Source organism: Pinus tabuliformis, chromosome X (genome assembly GCF_031772625.1).
Source record: "Pinus tabuliformis cultivar Carrire ecotype Pingquan chromosome X, CPIR1, whole genome shotgun sequence".
In the NCBI taxonomy this organism is placed as follows: Eukaryota; Viridiplantae; Streptophyta; class Pinopsida; order Pinales; family Pinaceae; genus Pinus; species Pinus tabuliformis.
Window position 1 is genome coordinate 1,169,811,582 of NC_142308.1, and position 17,615 is coordinate 1,169,829,196.

A 17,615-nucleotide genomic window follows, 5' to 3' on the forward strand; every position below is an offset into this window, starting at 1 on the left:
GTGACTAAGCATAATCAAATTGTTAATCATTTAATTATTTTTAATAATTGATACATAAGGTAAGTCGTTTAAATGGAGTAGAAAACTAGCTATGAAAGCCCATCTTCGGTGAAAATTGGGTATGAAAGCCCCAAGAACGAAAACCAAAGATTCTTGCCGTGCGAAAACTTACTAACAACCATGTTTCCATGAAAATTGGTTATTCTTACTGTGATGAAGAGATTCACTCTAGGTTTACCCTGGTTCTAAACTCTCCATGAAAATTAGATGTTTTGTCCATGAAGATGGCTCTTTCGCGCCAAATTTTTGCTGTTGGCTTGAGGATTTTGGTATATTTTTAGATATTCGAGAGAAATTTGTGATATGGTTAGATAGTTTTAGGGCTTGCAAAATTTTCTATATAATTACAGCCTCTGTCATGGATAGAAGAGCATTGGAGAGAACTTGGAGGCTTTTGAAGAGGGGGGCAATAGCTAATTCACAATTGAAGTCTGCAATTTTGGAGTTGGAATCACATGTTAGTTGGGTTTATAGGTTTATATTTTTCTATTTTCATGCATTTTTACTACATGTTATTGCAAAAGGAAAGCTTGTGTTTGATCTATAATGTAAACTTGAAGGTGATAGTAAAAATTGCAAGTAAAATTTTATGTATTGTAGGAAATGTATCACTTTGCAAAACACATAAAATTATGGTTTTTAAACTTAGTTATAAGCATAAAAAAAAGACAATATACTATGTCAGAAACACATAACAACAAAAATGATAGAGTTCACCCCTCCTGAGCTACATCTCCTGGTCTAGCTTCCAATGATGGGCCTCTTTCATTAAGTGCTACAATTTTTGTTTACAAGGATTTACAGTGATCATAATGTAAATATTATGTCTCCAATGGCTTCATAACTTTCAAAAACCCCCATCTAGGCTCTTTCTGCACCTCATTTGGCCAAAAACCAAGAAATTTATGCTTATCCCAAGTTTTCCAATTTTCCACAAGTAATTGTTCTACAATTCTTGAGTGCCTCAAACCCAGAACCAACACACAAATTCTACCTACAATCATGCCTGATGGTGAAAATTGTCGGACACTTTAAATTTCCTCTAACCCCCTGTCTCCAAAAATTTTGGTTGTATGGGGGCCACATGCCTAGGGGATAGGGCTAACCACCCGCCCCTATGGGCCAGGCCCCCAATGAACTGGCCAACAGTCACAATGGGCACATAAAACCTGGATCTTGGGCCTAAATCTATGCGCACACCTTTTTTTTGGAGGGCGTGGTCACGTTAATGACCATGTGGCCTAGGGTTAGCCCCCCTTCCCGTGCTTAGGGGCTGACCCCTCTGTTAAGCCTCCCACTGCGGTCGTATTGGTCGATAGGGCTATCACTTGGGGCTAGGACTAAGCCCTATCCCTTGTTCCTACCCTGTAGTTCTGTGGGCGCGGGTACCAAGGTTGTGGCTTAGTCCCTGCCCAACCCCCATATACATTTTGTGCACCATTCAAATAGAATGCGAGGACTTATGTGGTTAAGTCACACCTAGTGTTGTAGTGATAATGTGCCTTGATGCTTGGAAAAAGGTCTGGTGTTCAACCCCGTTGCGATCCCTTCGACCCTTAAACAAATTTTGAAATGCCACTAAGAGGCCATGTGGCAGCCATCCATTAGCCCACGTGGCTTCACACCATTAGACTCATAAAATCACAGTCATCCCATATAATAATACAATATTTGAACCAGTCAAATTCAAGAAATTTTGAACCAATCTAGAGTGGCCAAGTGGCAGCCTACCATTCTCCAAAAAATGTACAATCAACCTGTGAAACCTGTAATTTTTTTCTTGTTTGGGAAAACGATCAGAACGCGGTATCGGGAGCATACAACATCGGCTTTAAATGATTCAAGTTTCATTGGATTCGGGTAACCAAGATCTACACTATGGTATATGTTTTGAGCACTTTTGAACACTTTTAATTTTTATCACTTTACTGATCCCTTGGACCACTCAACCCCATTGGAAGCTTTTGGACCTCCAAAAGACTACTTTCAATCAACAAACAAATGAGGGTATAGTTCCCTCACCCTTCCAAACTCAATCCATTTGAATTTTCTTGGATTTGTGCCTTTGAGTCCCACATGATGGTACTCCACATTCCCTCATTTTGAAATTCTCATTCTTTTGTCATGGATAATATCCTATTGCAATTCTTCAAGAAATTCTAGAGAGAAGTATTCTATTGAAGGAATTTGAACATGCTCTCCTTTATCATCAATCAAAGGAGACTCATATAATCTCAAGTTCTCAACATTAACAGCTGCATACATTTGCATATATGGAGGCAAATCCAACCGAAAGGCATTATTACCAATCTTTTCTAGAATCTTGAAAGGTCCATACCTTATTGGTTTCAATTTTTTACCTTCTCCTTTAAGCCTCTCCTTGCTAATGTAAAGCCAAACTTCATCTCCAACCTTAAAACTATGGTCCACACAATGCTCATCATGCCTTGTCTTGTACTTGGCTAGGCTCTTTTCCAACTGTTCTTGAACCATTTGATGCCCCAATTGAACTTGTTCAATGAATTGCTTGGCCTTATCAATGTCACTATGACCATCAATAGCAACATATTTCCCAAAGATAAAATCTAAATAATATTTTGGTAAGTAACTAAAGCATGCCTCAAATGGAGATGTTTGAGTTGATGAATGTTTTGTCTGGTTATAACAATGTTGAATGTAGTGTAAGTGTTCATCCCAAAGTTTAGTATGTTTGCTGCAATAACCATGAAGAAGATGTAATATCGTTCTATTCACCACTTATGTCTCACCATCGGTTCGTGGATGTGTTTCCAGGAAAACTAGTGTCCATTTAGAGATGCTCATCCCACTAAGACGGGTAGCTATCTTAGAAACAAACAATTCAAAGTAACTTGTGTTTTCCTTTATGAGAGATAGATGAGAGAGAAGCAGAGAGTACCAACCTCAGTCTTTCGTTTGTCTCCTTGCTTGTTTCCTCTCTCCTTTGATAGAGCTTCGCCACTCCTTTCTCACTTGTCCTACTTCAAAGAACACTTGTAGAGTCAAAGCAACAAAATACCATCAAAGCATAGAGATCTATAACCATAAACAATGTAGAATCAGATGTACATTAGCCATATAAATGCATACACAAATACAAGATTCAGAAATATATAGGCATATGGAGGAAAACTCAAATAGCTTTATTGATAGAAGTAGTAGAAGAGAGGATTACAACCCAGCTGCCTGATCCAGCGCCATCCTTCCAACATGAAAGCCCTCTTCACCTCATGAAAATCTAGATCACCCAACAATACAATGTCTCAAAGAGAAACCAACAACACTTCCTTACAAATTAAAAAATTCCATCCTCTGGATCTCTAGGATGAGGGATCCATATATAGATGTTTGCAGGGGAGTGAGTCAACTTCCAGGATTTTGATTAGTGTCATTTCATTAATAGTTCTTAGTTCCACTTGGATATTTCATGATCTCTTACTCATCCCTGGGCGAATTCAGAGAGGCAAGTGTCATATGAGCAGTTTCTAGAAGATTCTATAAGTTTCCACCTAGCAAACTGCCTCTGTCATTTGTCTGCTCTCGCTCATCGCACCCTACAGAAGGGTTTTTCAGTATGCATCGAACCCTTTGTGTGTAGCAGGTGAGATGCTTCGCACCCTTAGCATGGAGTAGTCTGTATGGTCCAGTTTTGACCAGTTCTGAGCAGTTTTTCAGGGAGAACTTCTGGGAAATGATGTAATCAGTTGACCTTGATCTTTTAGGGTATGAAACAACACTTTTAGGGGTTTGAGAGCCCTTGGTTTATTGACATATATGATTGGGATTGCAGTGCCCAAATATGTATATAACAATTGCCCCCTAAAGCATGAGGTCATAAATCTTCTGATGTCAGGTGAAATGCTTTATCATGAGGATCCGAGGTTTTTCGAACTGGAAGGTGACCTATATAAAATACAATACAATACATTATCTTCATATTATTTTCATGATCTAGCTGATATGGGCATTCCCATGCTCAAATTTATAAATTCATTTTCATGTACATAGGACAGACAATCGTCTGTGTGGCAGAGTGATGATTTTGGTAGAGCCATCATCCCTTAGCTTGGATGATTATCTCTGCAGCCATGGAGTACATTTGATGTTTTTATTTTCCTGAATGTATCGCAACCCAGATGGATGAAACTAGATCCGGGTTGTTCAAACTCGTTCAATCTTCGCCCGATGTACAAGTCGATCCATGTGAAAAGATGTTCTGGTGTCGAACATGGAAAGACGTCGCCTGATTACCAGCCCATGATGTAAGTTGTTAACAGGTGCGAGAGGAATCATCAATAATGATAATGACCCTCAAGGTACTACAATACAATTCACATGGTGTGAATATATGAGTCGATGTCAAACACCACGTAAAATCTTCCGGTCGAAGGCCATTGATGCAAACCTGTCGCCGGAAGTGAGAAACTTGCCATTGAGGCATGCAAGCTTCAAAGTACTGAAAGGGTTGTTCCTAAGTTGACTTCTTGGATAATGAGCTGATGTCGACAAGAAGTGACCCGCCGTAGGAGGGCCTTAATGAATCCCATATCTACGACACGGAATGGAGCAAATGATTTTGTGGAGGTGAAAATGATCTGATGACACAAGGTTCAGGGTGGCGATCATGAAAAATGGAGCGCGAAGGTATTGCAGCGGATGAGGTGTTAGCTGGGTTGGTGACTTCTATGAGCAACTTCTCTTGAACATATCAACGACACTGGAATGGATTGGTAGCGTTAACCCCAAAATGGATGGTACGGAGGACCAATGGTGATATGACCTGTGAATGGAATAACCCCACCTGACTCAATCATGTTGATGGAGTGAAAGTGTCATGTTCAAGAGCGACCTGCTACCAATGAAATTCTTCAAGTTTTCTTCCCTTTTTCCCTAGTCATTGCTGACTAGTACCTCTTTATTTTTGTCAAGCTTGAGGAGGATAACATATGCTTGTTCTATAATTTGCCCTTCAGGCAAACCTGTCGCTATGTTTTAGCGAGCCTAGCGACAGTGAAACTCGCTCTTGTCCGTATGGACAAGTTTGTCGCTATTGTTTTAATGAGTTTAACGACAAAGATAACTTGGTCCTTTTCGGTTTTAGAGAGCCTGAAAAGAGACGGAAAGAAAACTCCAGTAGTCCTTTTTTGTAGTATAATCCTTTAAGTCTGAAAAAGTATAAAATAATACGAAAGGGATGACTTTTCCGATCACTTTAGCGAGCCGAAAAAGACAAGCGCTCGATCTTTTTGTGTAATGATCCCTCAGGTCCAAAAAGATTAAAATATAGAGGGATGGCACTTCCAATCACTTTAACGAGCTGGAGAGGCCAATTGCTCAGCAATATTTTCATATTTTACTAGTCTAAAAAGAGCTTAAAGGAGACTCGTTTTTTAGGAACGAGTGATGTTTTCAGATAGCAACTAGTTCCAGGTAAGTTTGGAACTTTTCAATCACGACAGTGTAAAGAAGGTGGCTAATAGAATCACTCGTCACAATTGTTCCTCAAAAGGGTAAACAATCAAGTGGAGGCGTATGATCAGCTAAAAAGGTGGAGGTGATGGTAAGAACATGACCAAGGCTCAAAAGCTGATAGCAATGTGATCACAAAGGTTATTTACCGAAGGTGGGTTCATTTTTTAATGAGCTTGAACTCTGGGGGAACATATGCTCATTGTTGGGTTTATTTTTTAACGAGCTTGAACTTTGCGGAAACATTGCTCGTGCCAGTCATCTATTAAGGATGTCTCTCATTAGTAGGTTCATTTTTTAGGGAGCTTGCCCCATGCGAAACTTTGCTCTGGAGCCTTTTGTATGCAGGCTAGGAACGACCAACTATTGTCCTAAGGGTTAATGAACTACCGAGGTTAGGTAGGATAGTTTCATACAAAACTTTTCCTTTGCTTTGCCGTCACCACCGGTCCCGGCAAAGATGAATGGTGGATCAGACCAATCACCTAACTTAAGCAATTGAAGTTAGTAAAAATTACGGGGTTAGAGTTACGCTAGTCGCTTTTCACTTGCATACAAAAGGTTTGCATGCCCCTAGGTATAAAGAAAAATAAAGTTTCCAGATTACCATATGGAAGTTCTTGCATTAAAGCAAGGTTGTTTTGTCCACGTTGCAGACAAAACATTTCTTTGGCTCTGTCCATCGAAACAGACAAAGGTGAAAGGTGTGGATCCACTGCCAATCACATAACCTTCAACGAGGAAGTTTTATTCCAGACTGATCCCATATCCTAAACGGACAGGTGTGTCAGACTAGTCATATATCCTACGAGGAAACCTACCTTATATCTGGGGTTTTCCTACCGAAGCAGACCAGGGCGCATGCCCCCTGGGTTCGTCACATTCACCAAATCACTCGCAATCATTAGGTGGACGGACTGGAGGTTGATGAGACATTCCTTATGCAAAAATACCATTTAGGGATGGCATTTGACTAGTAGCCGTGTTTGAACCGGGGAATGAAAGCTGGTCAACGAGCTGGACCATTCTGCCTTCATACGGGAAACACATCACCCGAAAGAGTGAGGAAACAATAGCTCCCATGCTATAAATGTAGTCATGCCCAAGGAGTAGATTGTAATCTAGAGGCCCTTGGACTACCATCACGTTCAGATGAACGATTTTCCTTCTCAAAGTTATAGGAAAATTTGGAAGGATCCCTAATGGTTGACTGGTTCCTTTATTGAAGCTTGACAAATTTTGAATCTCAAGCAGAAGCGATGGCGAACCAAGCGCTTTCCAAGAAGTTGAGGAAAGGATACTCACAGAAGCCCCTTCATCTATGATAGTACCAGCCATGATCATTCTGTAAGCTTGTACTATGATTCGGAATGGTACATTAGATGGTAGGTGGGGTCTCACTAGTAGATTCCAGTCAAAGGAAACGATTAGATTGCTTGGCGGAGGGACCGAATAAACAGTCGGATGAATCTCTTGAACTGAGGAACTTCCCTCCTGTGGTAGAGGAATGGGTAGATTGCCCCCATGTTCATCAGATTTTGTGTTAACAAAAAGAATTTGAACGGTGTCGTTCTCATTCTCTTTGGAGACTATATCATCTGAAGGTGGACCTTCTGAAGACAAAACTGGGTCGACTGCCATCTCGACCTGTTGAATTTGGTCCAGTGTGGACTCAGAGGGTTTATCTTCAATGATAGGCATTTCAATCGACAACAGAGGTGTGTCAGTCAGATTTTCAACTAGCAATGGACTTGACAAGAGTTTCTTGTATCCAGGAGGAAGTCGTTACGGTGAATCAGGACGGTTATCCAAGACTCTTTTAGCTTCGTCCAGGAAAGGACAATGGTGGAGGGCATGATCGCCTTCACACAACCTACAAGGAAACTTAGATCTTCCTTTTTTCCCATTGACTTCATTTTCACTAGTTGACGGTGTACTCTCAACATGATCGATAGAGGTTGAAGACACCAGATTGTGCAAGCGGGGAGACCAGTCTCTCAAGATCCACGGGATGCAGGGACAATCTCAATGATAGTGGTCTCCTTTGCAAATGACACACAGAGATTTGGGTTTGGATGGTGCAGTGTGTGGATTTTCGCCAGACGATGCATGGTTGCCCCCTTTCGTCGTTGGCTTCTTCTTCTTCTTCTTCTTCTTCTTCTCCTTCCCTTTCTTCTTATTCTCAGTGACTTGGTTTTTAGTGTTACTAGTTTCACCAAGCGAAGAAGAAGAAGGAGAGGGAGAAACAAACGAAGTGGAAGGTGGGGGAGCAACTTCAATATCATCTAGTTGCTTATTTGATTGCTGAGGAATTACGGTGTTTTGAATGACAGAGGTTGAGAATAGCCATACTGGCAAGCAAATTGTGAGTCCTGGAAGGGACAATGTAGCCATGTGTGGAGCACCAATATCTCCCCAAGAGGAGAAAGGACTAGGATTCCCCCCAAGGGGAAATCCTTGATTGGTGGACTCCATTTTCTCAACCTATGACCAACGAGGGAACAGTGATGTTATTTCGAATAAAATAAATTTTATGACACTTTGACACAACTTACTTTTTCAAATTTTAAGAGTCGAGAAAAAGCTAAAGATGACTCTAGTCGCCTTCAATTTTTAATGAGCCTGAAGTGACAAGTGCTCATATGGACCTTTTCTTTTAAGGAGTCTAAAAATGAACGAAAGTGATTACTCTGGAAATATAGACAGAGGGATTACCAAACCAATCGCAAAACTACAATATACACCTCAGTGGTAAATTATAGAGAAATTACCAAGGACTTTACGTACGGCAGTCAATCTTCCCGAATGTTGTGTTCAGTGCATTGCGATCAATAGGGCGGTAGACACGGCTTCCTAAGGATAAAGGATATTAGCCTATTGTGGTCTCCCAATATATACTCGACGATACGTGGGAGCACAAGTCCGTACTGGCACTTATCGTATCAAAGAGGAGGAATCACCCAACCTACGATGAAAACGATAGTTACCAGGCTTTACGATGCTGGAATACGTCTCTAGCCTAGACTTCTAGATGTTGTGCGTTAGGTTCCAAAGCGTTTTTATGTTCATTGAGGTTTATTTTGTAGTTGATCTTTCTTAAGAACTTTGCCTTTCAAGGTTCACCGCGTGATGTAGATGTACAACTCCTAAATATGCAATCTAAAATGATAAACAGTCGTTTATTTTTTTTAGCAATGAAAATCCTAGCTACTAAGGAAAGAAAAATATGATTCTTTCAACATAGAGCAGAGAGCACACACTAAATGCACTTTTCCTAAATCAATTTCTGCATGTAGTCTAAATGCAAATGCACATGCATGTATTTGTTTTTCAGTTCCTTTAATGTGAGAATGGAAAAAAGAAAAATTAAGTACAAATCTAAACTACTTTTCCTCGAAGCGACACTTTAACAATTTCTTTTCAAAAACGAAAGGAAGACTAAGACGACACTTTCTCTTTCGAATGGAAAATTGTTTTCGACACTTCAAAGAATTGATAATTCAAATAAAATACAATGGCAAAAGTGTAATCGACTATCTAAAAGAGGAAGACTTTACGACACTCTTTTTCTTGACTAAAAACGATAGTTGCGACACTTTCGAATCAAAAGCCGACAATTCGATTAAGCTATTGTTTGCAAAGGAGGAATGTAAATGATGAAAAATACATAAAAGAAAATTCACAATTCCTTATCAATGGAGGCTGAATAATGTGAAGGAAGAAGGTTTCAACAGTGATATACTGATCATAGACAGCAAAACTACTGAATAGAACTTAAAACAATGAAGAAAAACCCAAAATCTGGAGGTAGAAATAGTCTCATTCAATCATCGCACCTGTCCTTAAGGAAAATAGGGATGCATTTCACCTGCAGCACATAGGAGGTGTGAGGCATCCAGACTGCCAATGAGAGACAGTGCGATGATCCAGGGACAAGACTGAGCTTGGTTTTCACCCACAGTTTGCAGCTAAGTTCAGGGATTTAGGTTGAGCTTATGATAGACAGTAAACACAAAGTATAGGGGCTGATCTAATGAGGTTATTGATCTACCACCAGGGCACTTAGGATGTTCGCAAGTCAGATGTTCAGTTCATAAACCAACCCGGAGATTGACTGAAGCAGCATTGATCTACTTTGCAGTTGCATAGCAAAAGCAGTTCGAAGGCTAGCTAGCTTAACTTCAGGCTCCGTCTGTAGTTTATAAAGCAAACAATAGTAACAAACAAACAAACTGTTCACTCCCCAGCGGAGTCACCATTTTGTTTCTAGGAAAACTAATGTCCATTTAGAGATGCTAGTCCCACTAAGACGGGTAGCTATCTTAGAAACAAACAATTCAAAGTAACTTGTGTTTTCCTTTATGAGAGATAGATGAGAGAGAAGCAGAGAGTACCAACCTCAGTCTTTCTTTTGGCTCCTTGCTTGTTTCCTCTCTCCTTTGATAGAGCTTCGCCACTCCTTTCTCACTTTTCCTACTTCAAAGAACAATTGTAGAGTCAAAGCAGCAAAATACCATCAAAGAATAGAGATCTATAACCATAAACAATGTAGAATCAGATGTACCTTAACCATACAAATGCATACACAAATACAAGATTCATAAATATACAGGTATATAGAGGAAAACTCAAATAGATTTATTGATAGAAGTAGTAGAAGAGAGGATTACAACCCAACTATCTAATCCAACGCCATCCTCCGAGCATGAAAGCCCTCTTCAGCTCATGAAAAGCTAGATCACCCAACAATACAATGTTTCAAAGAGAAACCAACAGCACTTCCTTACAAATTACAAAATTCCAGCCTCTGGATCTCTAGGATGAGGGATCCATATATAGATGTTTGCAGGGGAGTGATTCAGCTTCCAGGATTTTGATTAGTGTCATTTCACTGATAGTTATTGGTTCCACTTGGAGATTTCATGATCTCTTACTCATCATTGGGTGAATTCAGAGAGGCAAGTGTCATATGAGTAGTTTCTAGAAGATTCTCTGAGTTTCCACCTAGCAAACTGCCTCTGCCATTTGTCTGCTCTCGCTCATCGCACCCTACAGAAGGGCTTTTCAGTATGCATCGCACCCTTTGTGTGTAGCAGGTGAGATTCATCACACCCTCAGCATGGAGCAGTCTATATGGTCCATTTTTGACCAGTTCTGAGCAGTTTTTCAAGGAGAACTTCTGGGAAATGATGTAATAAGTTGACCTTGATCTTTTAGGGTATGAAACAACAATTTTAGGGGTTTGAGAGCCCTTGGTTTATTAACATATGTGATTGGGGTTGTAGTGCCCAAATATGTCTATAACAGGATGGAATGATGTACCCTTTTTCAACTTGGTGTCCATGAGTCCCCATAATCTTGACCAAAAGTTCCCAAAAAATTGAGAATCTTGATCAGAAATAATGGATTTCGGTAACCCAAAAAGTACCCTTACATGTTGAAAGAACATTTTTGTAGTCTTTTCAGCTGTAACTTGCTTCTTACAAGTTATCAAAATACACATATTTTTTAAACGATCCACCACAACATAAAGATAATCATGTTTTTTTCTAGACATAGGCAGTCCTCCTACAAAGTCCATAGAAACACTTTCCCAAGGACGGGAAGGAATTAGAAGTGGAGTATACAATCCTAACTTTCTATTGCTAGGCTTACTTGTAGCACATAAAGAACATCCTCTTACATATCGTGACACACTTTCATTCATTCTAGACCAATAACAATACCTTTGTAATTGTGCCACTATCTTGCCTTCACCAAAATGGCCAGCAATAAGAGAAGTATGTGCTTCCCTTATGATGTTGACTCTTTCACCCTATGGAATGAATAACTTTCCAAGATGATACAAAATTTTATCATGCACATGGTAATCCAATTCCTCTACTTGGTTTCCTTGACACAAAGTTGCATATACATATTTAAATTCATCATCTAAAGCATATTGTTCAACAAAAATCTCATGCATGATATAATTATTCTTAAGAATAACTGTAGCACTAGAAATTGGTCTAGAAATCATGTCAGAAACCTTATTATAGATACATTTCTTATACCTTATCACCAAGTGGAATTTCTGCAAGAAACCCATCCATCTAAATTGCCTTGCTTGTTGTAGCTTAGTTTGTGATTGAAAGTATTGCAATGGTTGATGATCAGTTTGAATGATAGTTTCCTTTCCCATCAAATAGCATTTCCACTTTTTCACACTTTGCACCAATGCATACAATTCATTTTCATATGTAGGATAGTTAACTAGTGCACCATTTAAGGTTTCATAATGGTAACATATGGACTTACCATGTTGCATCAAGACCACTCCCAATTGGAGCTCTGTTGATTCTCTCTGTCAATGCATCGAAGGATTTCTGTTGCTTGCCTCCCCACTAAAAAACTTGCTTTATACTTGTCAAGGCATGTAATGGAGCTGTAATTGAAGAAACGTTAGAAATGAACTTTCTCCAATATTGGGCTGCTCCCAAAAAGCTTCTAATCTCAGTTACATTATTGGTCTTAGGCCAATCTACAATTACTTTGACCTTTGAGGGATCTATCTTCAATTCCCTACTTAATCTTGTCATGCAAATTTTACTAGTGTTTAAATTTCCTTAAAATATTGACTTATAATTATCAAGAAAATTTGGTACATACCTACATTGGTGAAACTGTAAATTTATTACTGATATAAATCTTATTATTATTCAATTCCCAACTTACCTCCTCAAATTTAAATTTTGATAGGATGTGGTCTCCTTCCATTTATTCCAACTTAAGTATCCATATCCCCAAAATGTCCTCTCAAATTTACTTAGGAGAAGACATGGTCCTCTCCAATTAATTACCAAATTATATATTCATATCTCATCCCTAAAATGTCCTCTCAAATTTACTTGGGGGAAGACATGGTCCTCTCCAATTAATTAACAAATTATATATTCATATCTCATCCCCAAAACGTCCTCTCAAATTTACTTGGGAGAAGACATGGTCCTCTCCAATTAATTACCAAATTATATATTCATATCTCATCCCCAAAATGTCCTCTCAAATTTACTTGGGAGAAGACATGGTCCTCTCCAATTAATTACCAAATTATATATTCATATCTCATCCCCAAAATGTCCTCTCAAATTTACTTTGGAGAGGATAAGTCAAATGTAAGGATGAGGGGGTAGTTATGACATTAATGATAGGTGGTTGAGGTGGAGAAGAGAAGGGAGCATAAAAGGGGAAGGATGATGGGAGGAGAGGGGATCCTTGGTCTTGGTTTTGGTTTTGGTTTTGGTTGTGGTTTTGGAGGATTTTGTTTTGAGAGGAAGGTGGAGAAAAGAGAAGGGAGAGAAGGAGAGTATTTGTTTAACTTGGACACACTACATCTAGTTGGACTTGGGCTCAGAGGGCTAGGGAACCTGTGGAGGTTTCCTAGGCTAGGAAATACTTCCTAGTTGGCTGGGAGGTAAATCCATTCAGTAGTCAAGAGGAGCATCCCAACAGGATCAGGAGCTCAGGGGCATCTCAACTAGGCTATTAGAATAGGTATTCCTCTGTTTATAGATTACTCATGTAAGTGATTGAAATGAAATTCTTACTATTTAATTGTGGGAAATAAATTTTAATGGTAAATTATCATCGATTAAATGTTTAGTTAGAAATAAGTTATTTTCCATTTTATTTTATTTAAAATTAGATAAATTTAGTTTTTGTTAGAGGACCCTAGGATGGAGCCTCACACATTGTATCAGAGCTAAGTTTCATCTCTTCAAGACTTTATAGGCCCTATGCACTTGCTTCAGCATACTAAAATTCGTGGCCAACCTCAACCCCATTGCTGTAGTCTACCTATCCATGTATCATTAATTCCTGAGATGAGGACACCAAATTGGGCCGAGGCTTCTTAGTCCTTGGTGCTGGCAAAGGATTAAGTGTTGCAGATGAAGCTACAAACATCTCAATTTCCCATGGTGAAACCCTCTCTGGTCGAGGGACCACTGATGTTTCATCCCACTGGACCTTAAGTGATCTCCACTTTGAATCTGGCCATCTCACATTATCAACCTCACCCATGCCAATAATTGTACCAATAAACCTCCACTCAGGAGACTCTTCTCCTTAAAAACGCATCTCGAACCTCATGGAAACAGAGGGACTGCTATTCACTACCTCCATGTATTCATCATAAGGAATAATAAACTCTAACGGACTTGTCCTACAAAAGAGAGCCATTACTATCTTACAGACAAGCCAAATAAAAAAATATGGCAACAGAATATAGTCATAAACAATATCTTCTCGTTAAGTCTACAAGATGCTCATATTAAGCACATCAAACTCGACAAAAGCAAGGACTAGAACCATATATTATTTCTGATAAGAGAAAATACCCATCAAGTTCAGTATTTGGTAATATGAACTCATCAGCTCTTAAAAGCATGGCACATCTATCCTCTTATTATCTCATGACAACATCAAACATTTTCCAGATCAATTTTCACCGAATTGTTTAAAAAATCTCCAGAATAATTATACCTCTGAACTATGAATGGCATTTAAATAGATTAATACTCCACACACCCTTGTTAGCAAGTTCCCAAGGATGACAATTGCAGTAATAAAACATAATCCCATCTAATTTTCAAACAGCATACATAGGTTTGTAATAAACGCTAAAAATAGTCTGAGTTGAAACAACATGTGATGCAGTCGCAATGACACCAAGATGCATGTTGTGACTAGATAAAACTGATGATGGCATGTTAGTCTGCTGACGCATAACACGCCTAACTCCAACACACAGTTCTCCAACACTCAGTTCTTTGATAGTAGAAATTTAACAACTCATGGGTAGATTCTTGTATAGCGTATCTATGTATCCAATAGAATTTTTCATGCTATTTTTCCTTTTGGATAATTCAAACAATAGATACATACTTTCTGGGTTCACTAACTGCGCTTCTTGCTATCATTGTTGTCCATGAAACCACATCCCTTTGAGACATTTTGTCAAACATTTGGCGCGCATTCTCTAAATTCGCACATTTAGCATACATGTCTATCAATACATTCCCCATATAAACATCCAATTCAAATCCAGCTCGAGCATACGATCAAAAATATCTTGAAGCATCATTGAGTCACTCTTAAATGAACCGGATGTATTTTCCAGTTGTAGAAAGACCAATGGTGACAAGGAATTACTCATAACTTTTAGACTTCGTACTTGTGACAAACCGTTCCATAGAAGAGTAACATTTTCTTGTAATCTGACAAGAAGCTCATGACTTTCTTCCAAAACATCAATTGCTCTAATTGTAGCACTTGCTAGACAAGGTGGCAAGGATGCGGAAAAGCAGTAACCTGCACCATGGAGACGCTGGTGATCAACAACTTTTGCACTTCCTGTACAAAATCCTCCAGTAGTTGCCAAAGCATACCCCATACCAATAGTTATAATATCAATTTTTTGAATCATAATTCCATAATGTTCTGTAAGACCTCTTCCAGTTTTACCCAGCACACCAAATGAGTTGCTTTCATCAACCAATACTCTGAACTTATACTTCTCTTTCAATCTTATAATTTCATCCAAGGGAACCATTTGACCTAAATTCTAATATTTAGTGACACCCATTAGAAAAGGTACATACAACAATTTCAGTCCATTTGTGGTGACAATCTCATATTTGGCTTGAGAAAAATGATACGAGGAGATATTACGCAGGCCCAACACTTTATGCCAGCTCCCAATAACTTAGAAAACTCTCCTGGTTGTCATTAGTTCAAATGTATTGCCCAGGTACTGGTCTCTACTCTAAAAGAATGCCTCACACCTAGCCAATGAAGAAGGGACTCAACTCCAAGTATGTCATTTCCATTTCTCTTTGAAATAATACCCGACAAAGATAGATAAGTGCCCACGACTCCTTCAACAAAGGTACACGACTAGCCCAGCAAGCATAGGGTATTAAACCAGTTAGATAATCTTTGAGTTCTCAGAGAGCCATAAGCCAACATCAAGAAGTAACCGATTTCCTGAGGCATCACGTGAATCCATATTTTGCACACTCTCATCAACAAGTTCCTGTCTAGCGCCTTCAGCTACAACTATAACCATGTGTCCATTTTCCTTCAAGCGTTTTTCAACAAATTCATAAAGGACGCCTTCACCTTCAAGGTAAAATGGTGATTCTGGATTAGACAACAATCCACATCCCGGCTTGCAAGTGTGGCATACATGGCAATGTACCCACTGTAGCGACCCATGAGCTTGACAAGGCCTATGTCATTCTTAACACTCTCTGCTTCTACATGTGCTGCATTTATAGCCCGTTGGGCTTCCTTGCAATATCGTTGTCAATAGTTTTGGGGATTCCCGCAACTGCAACTTTCAAACCACGCTTCCAGATTTCCTCATAAATAACAACTGCTCCTCTTTGGGTTCCATCCCCTCCAATTATATAAACCTGATTAATGCCATGGTCTTGAATGTTGTCAACTATTTTTGATGTCTCGTGACCACCCCTTGAAGTGCCAAGAATAGTGCCTCCACGTTTGTGAATATCATTCACAATCTTCGGTGTTAATGGAATGGTATTGCGAGCATAAAACTCTTTGTATCCTCCCTCAATCTTGATGATCTCATGAACTCCATACATATTATGTAATCCACATGCAATTTCTTGTATGACAGTATTTACTCCCGGACATAATCCACCACATGTTACCACACAAGCATGCACTTCATCCATTCTCGAGGACTTTCCCGACAAAAGTGAACTCCTCTTGGGTTGTTCAATCGCACAACAATGTCCTTTGCAACTAAATCATTAGGATTGACAAATTATTGCATGACAGATGAATAAGCAGGATTATCCTGCAAAGGGTTTGGATTTTAGTTTTTCTAGGCGTAATAGTTAAGAATATGTGTTTTCGATTACAAATTTGAATACAAAAAAAAAATATTAGAGTATGTACACATCATTGCTTGACAAATTATTCAATAAAATACATCTCTTTAGAACCTTGTCATACACATTTGGATCCAATAGGAGTCCTCATTCATGAAAGACGCCCATGGCTTCATTATAAACTATACATTTTCTGAGTTTCAATTAGTTAGAGTTGAGGATAAATATTACAGAATGCAATGGCATTGACATGGTAATGGAGTTTGATTTTGGGATGTTAATGTTTTCCTCTTTGTATCTAGAGGAATTTGGTAATTGGTCTCATTCATACTCTAAAATATACTCATATAATATGGAGTCCATTGCATTGCACAAAACATATTTCTCTTTTCTCTTAGTAGATTTTAATACATTAAAGTTGTCAAATGTGAACAACAATAGATTTGTATGTTAGAATCACATACAATATACAATACTATTATCTTAAAGCATGTAGCACTAGCCATTCTATATACATCAATTGGATAGTATACATCTAACAATAGTGTCAATATGGAGTCGATTGAGACAGCTAGGCATCCACTTTGAAAACTAATCTAACATTGTTGATGGAATTTCTAGAGGACACCTAGTATAATAATGTGATTAAAATGGTAAGCTAATGTTTATGTGAACGCTCAAAATATTTAAGATGGATTTAGGATGGTTGTTTAGGGATATCTAAAGATATTTGAGGGTGACTAGCAGTGCGTGGTAGCACTTGCTTAGATAGCAATGGGAGAGGATTTAGTAGACCCACGATTATCATCTCAATATTAGAAATAGTCATTTACAAGTATAACAAAAGGAAAACTTGCATCTATCATTATGCAAAACATGTGTGAGCCGAGTAAGAATTGGCAAGGCCCTAAGTTGTGCTAATAAGTCTTACATATCATATAGATATTTGAACAATTCAAAATGGTGAGGACGCGAAGAAATCAAGGTCAAGGAGGATCATCACAAGGACCTCCTACAAATGACCCATTACCTTCACCAGAGTTGACTCTCATCTTGCGTTCCCTAGAAGCAATTAATGAGACCTTAAAAGGGCGCCAAACAAATGAAGTGGAAGTGGAGCACCCTCCATCAGGGTTAGGAAATCTTGAGGGATCAAGATAATTTGAT

General features: G+C 38.9%; 2 pseudogenes; both read right to left on the reverse strand.

Annotated features, from left to right (window-relative positions):
* Positions 1-14,596: 14,596 nt before the first annotated feature.
* Positions 14,597-15,139, reverse strand: LOC149144077 (long chain base biosynthesis protein 1 pseudogene; annotated as a pseudogene).
* A 375-nt stretch (positions 15,140-15,514) lies between these two features.
* On the reverse strand, positions 15,515-16,196 carry LOC149144078 (ATP-dependent 6-phosphofructokinase 3 pseudogene; annotated as a pseudogene).
* Positions 16,197-17,615: the final 1,419 nt, after the last annotated feature.